The 5334-nt window shown below is 34.8% G+C and overlaps 1 non-coding gene across 1 annotated transcript; it reads left to right on the top strand.

Annotated features, from left to right (window-relative positions):
• Window positions 1-3709: 3709 nt before the first annotated feature.
• Window positions 3710-3816, top strand: LOC113853443. The gene has a single exon (XR_003502615.1). It is a non-coding gene; the product is annotated as a small nucleolar RNA R71 (small nucleolar RNA).
• The last annotated feature ends 1518 nt before the right edge of the window (window positions 3817-5334 follow it).

Here is a 5334-nt window from a genome sequence, read left to right as displayed (position 1 = left end):
CATCTAATTGCAGATTTGTGTTCTCTCAAAATTCTCAGCAATTTTTCCTCTTGTTCTTCCTTAAGTTCATTATTGATGATGATTGGATTTTCATGTTTCTCATCCAGAAATGCATACTGCAGGTGGGAAGGAAGTTGTTTCAGCTCTAGCTTTTGCTTTTCCTCTTCTTTATCATTGATGAATCCATATTTTGACTGATATTTTAGCATAATTCTAACACATTTGATAAGAAAAATATATAAAGAAAGCAGAAAAACTCAAAAAAAGAGAAGGAATTGAAGTTTTGTTTAAATTTGTAGTTATTTTAGCAATTGTGAAATTTTTGCTTAGGAATTAAGTTTTTAATCTTGTTTTTGAAGGAATAAATTGAGCAAGGATCATATCCATGGAGGTTTGATGACAAGGAAGAGGAAAGAAGCAAGTCTGGACTCCAAAAACACAAGAATAAGAAATTGCAGACTGGGCGTGATCACTATTGTCAGTGAAAGTGATCACTTCAGAGCTCAAAGAAGAAGGAAAGCTCTGCGTAACCTCTTTTATCATTAAAAGTGATAGTTCCAGAGAGGCAAAATATCAGGAAAGCTCTGCGTAACCACTATTGTCATCAAAAGTGATCGTTCCAGAGAGTCTTCAACTTGGCGAGTTGCGCGTAGTCACTTTTATCAGCAATAGTGACAACGCGCAACTACCTTGGCTCTGCGTTGTCACTTTTATCATCAAGAGTGATAGTTCCAGAGAGCTCTCAATATCAGGAAACTGCGCGTGGCCACTATTTCTGGGAAAAGTGTTAACGCGCAACCAAAAACTCTTTGCGTAACTACTATTTCTAATAAAAGTGATGACGTGAAAATCTGGGAAATTCTATAAATACCAAAAAAAAATCCAGAAAGAAGGGATTCTGTTCATTTTCAGTTTTTTTTAGTTAGATTCTCGTTAGAGGAAGTGAGAGAGAGGAGTGGGGATTCGAATCTTGGAGCTTCATGAAGAGGAATTGGAGTGGAGCAAGCTTTCATGGCGTTTCTGAGTTTCTTCTTTTCTTCTTCTCTTTCTTTTCTTTTCTCTACTGCCATGGCTGTGTAATTTGTTCATAGTTAGGGATTGTAGATCTGAAACGAACATGTTGAATTGATTTGAATCTGAATTTCAAGCCTTCGAATAGATTGAGTGATTGATTCTGAACTTAACGTGGAAATTGAATGGAAATTTGATTAACTAAATTCAGAGGAACTCTTGTCAATGGAAATTGAATTTGTTCTTCAAATCTGAACCAATCACCGAGATTATAGTTTTCTTAGGGATAAGAGGCTTTGATTTTGCAATCTTCTGGTTTCTTACACTTAAAGCAATATTGAATTGAATCAGATCTAAGGAGTTAGAATGGTTTAATTGAATGTTAAGTTCACTGAGTTAAGAAATTAACCTCTGAATAATATAATGTGAAACTGATTGTCATTCTTTCCAATTGCTTGTTAATTCAGAACTTTATTGATTAAACATTGCAGTTTTGGTGAAGCAATTCCCTAGCTATGGTTTCTTCCTCTGTTATCACATAACTGTGTGTTTATTGTTCTGTTTTCTGCAAGTTTCTTTTACTCCTAACTGTTCTGGTTTGTTATTATTACATGTTACTACTTTCCTTCCAATTTCGAAAAAGCTCAAATGGTTATAATTCTATGAAGTGGTACTTGAAACCTAAATTCCCTATGGAGACGATATTTGGATCTTAAATTTACTCATTACTTGCTGCAATCCTAGTGCACTTGCTAGTGTAGATTGCGAACAACAATCATCCTTTTCTATCTTCTCCTTCACTGAATTTTCTGTAGATTTTTGAATTGGCAGAGCCTCTAATTGCTGTTGCACTTCCATGATGTATTCTTCATGCAGAAGTTTAGATTTGTTATTCCCTGCAGATATTATTTCTTCTAACACAGCAAGTTCATCAATTTCATTAATATGGCGTTGTGTAATAAAAGCATCCAGTATATCTACCTTCATACATGTAATATCTTCAATTGGATATTTTAAAGCTGCAAACACATTAAACACTACCTTCTCATCTTGAACTCGAAGCATAAGTTCACCTTTCTGCACATCTATTAAGGCTCTCCTGGTTGCAAGAAATGGCCTCCCTAGGATGAAAGGAATGTTAGAATCCACTTCCATGTTCAGAATTACAAAATCTACAGGAAAAATGAACTTATCAACTTTAACTAATAAATCTTCAACAACTCCATATGGATAAGTGTATGATCTATCAGCTAGTTGCAGTGTAATGTTGGTGGGCTTCACTTCCTCTACGCCAAGTTTCTGCAGAACAACTAATGGCATCAGATTTATACTTGTTCCCAAGTCACACAATGCTCTTCCCATAGTGCAGTTTCCTATTTCACAAGGAATGCTAAATGATCCAAGATCTTTTAGCTTTTGAGGAAGTTTTCTCTTGAGAATGGCACTGCACTCCTCTGTCAAAGGTACTATTTTATCATGCTCTAGCTTCCTTTTTCTGGAAAGTAGTTCTTTCATAAACTTTGCATATGAAGGCATTTGCTCCAAAGCTTCTGCAAAAGGAATGTTAATTTGTAATTTCTTAAATACATTTATAAACCTTTCAAATTGTTCCTCTTGTTTAGGATTTTGGACTCTTTGAGGATAGGGCAGCCTCTTGTATTCTTCTGGATCTATTGGCTTACAAGCTTCCTCAAAGAGTTGCTTTTTGGTTTTCCTCTCAGAATTCATTGGAACATCTACTTTTTCTTCTGAATGGTCTTTCTTCAATAGCTTAAAATTTCCTTGTTGCAGATCTTGTTCAATTTTTCTCTTTGCTACTTCATTTACTTTCTTTTCTGCTGGTTTAGGGCTTGCAACTACAACTCCACTCCTTGTAGTTATGGCTTGACATTGCTCTTTAGGATTGATTACTGTATTGCTTGGAAATCTTCCTTCATCCCTGCTGGATAGTTGTTCAGCTAATTGTCCAATTTGTGTTTCTAGTTTTTTCATGGAAGCTTCTTGGTTCTTGAAGCTTGTTTGAGTCACCTTCATGAATTGTGACATAGTTTCTTCCATCTCAGTCAACCTCTCATTCATAGGCTTGGAAAATTTTTGATTTCCTTGAGGTTGAGTGGATGAATTTCTCTGAAAATAAGGCTGTTGTGTTGTTGGACCTGCATTAGAAAAAGGCAAATTTGAGTTAGAATTCTTTGCAGCAGAATATTGATTATTCCAATTAGAATACTACTGAGTTCTATTATTCAAAAATTGAAATCCAGGGGGATATGATGGTTGTTGTCTCTGAAAATTATTCATATAATTCACTTGCTCTTGTGGTTCACTTGTGGATGCCTCGCATGCACCATTTACATGGTTTCCTCCACAAAAATCACAACTTAGCTGACTGGTAGGCATACTCCCTGTTTGCAGATTGCTGATTTGTTGTGTTAAGGAAGCTAATTGTTCTGAAAACATTTGATTTTGTATCTGATTCTGTGCAAGAAAAGTTTCCAGAACCTTAGCTTCATGACCAGAGTTTCTTCCTTGATTTCTTGAGTTTGAATTCTGATACATTGAAGATGCCATCATCTCAATAATTCTTTGAGCTTCTTCCAAGGACTTTGTATTTAATGAACCTCCAGCAGCAACATCAACCATTGTTCTTGTTACTGCATTCATCCCATTATAAAAAGTTTCCAATTGCATCCAATCTGGGATACAATGATGTGGACACCTTCTAAGTAATTCTTTGTATCTTTCCCAAGCTTCATACAATGATTCTCCTTCTTGCTGCACAAAGGATGTGATTTCTTCTCTCAACTTAGCAGCTTTGGATGGAGGGAAGTACTTAGTTAGAAACTTATTCACAAGTTCTGTCCAGGTTGTGATGCTTCCTTGTGGTTGAGCTTGTAACCAACATTTTGCTCTATCTCTCAAGGAAAAGAGAAATAGTCTTAATCTGATAGCTTCTTCACTAACTCCATTCATTTTTATGGTGTCACATAGCTGCAGAAAATTTGAAATATGTAAGTTAGGATCATCAGAATTTCCTCCAGAAAACTGATCCTGTTGGACTAAATCTAGTAGGGCAGGTTTAATCTCAAAATGGTTGGCTTGAATAGTTGGCCTAATTATAGAAGAGTTAAAACCTTGCATGTTAGGAATAGCATAGTCCCCTAATGTTCTAATTCTGTTCTGCTCTGCCATTTCTATTGCTGGATTTGGTTGTCTCAAGGGTGTAGATGTTCTTTTCACTCTAGGATTACTCTGAAATTCTGGAGAATAAACAGCTTCTAATTCACTATCACTCCCTATGGCTTTTTCTGCTCTAGACTCTTTTCTCAATCTTCTCAAAGTTATGTCTATGTCAGGATCAAAGACCATAATTGATTTATTCTTGTTTTTACCACGCATATACAAATCAGATTAAAACAAAATTAGACTACAATTGATATTCAGAAATGCACAACAGAAATCATGCAAAATCTATCAGTAAAAGCATATAGAAACTTAAATCTAGCAGTTACAGAATTGTAAAATCATGTAAAAATATGCAGAATGGCAATTACAAATATGAAGAACAATGAAAACTGAAATTATGTAGATAAACAAGGATGTAAAAATTCTATACAGCAGACAGAAATATTATGCAGAACACTACACAAGGTGCAGTAAAATTATGCAGAAAGCAATTTGAAAGCAAAGCAACAAAATAAATGCTCAATCTAGTTACTTTTCTACTACTAATGATATTGAAATGCAAAATTCCCTGGCAATGGCGCCAAAAACTTGTTGTTCGCAATCTAACACTAGCAAGTGCACTAGGATTGCAGCAAGTAATGAGTAAATTTAAGATCCAAATATCGTCTCCACAGGGAATTTAGGTTTCAAATACCACTTCATAGAATTATAACCATTTAAGCTTTTTCGAAATTAGAAGGAGAGTAGTAACATGTAATAACAGCAAACTAGAACAATTAAAAGTAAAATGAACTTGCAAAAAATAGAACAACGAACAAACAATTAGGTGATAACAGAGGACGAAACCATAGCTAGGTAATTGCTTCACCAAAACTCCAATGTTTAATCAATAAAGTTCTGAATTAACAAGCATTTGGAAAGAAAGACAATCAGTTTCACATTATATTATTCAAAGGTTAATTCCTTAACTCAGTGAACCTAACATTCAATTAAACCATTCTAATTCCTTAGATATGATTCAATTCAATATTGCTTTAAGTGTAAGAAACCAGAAGATTGCAAGATCAAAGCCTCTTATCCCTAAGAAAACTATAATCTCGGTGATTGGTTCAAATCTGAAGAACAAATTCAATTTCCATT

The sequence above is a fragment of the Abrus precatorius genome, unplaced genomic scaffold (assembly GCF_003935025.1).
Source record: "Abrus precatorius isolate BTA unplaced genomic scaffold, Abrus_2018 Scaffold10, whole genome shotgun sequence".
NCBI lineage: Eukaryota > Viridiplantae > Streptophyta > Magnoliopsida > Fabales > Fabaceae > Abrus > Abrus precatorius.
The sequence above is the reverse complement of the archived record's forward strand: the minus strand, read 5'-3'. Positions and strand labels throughout refer to the sequence as shown.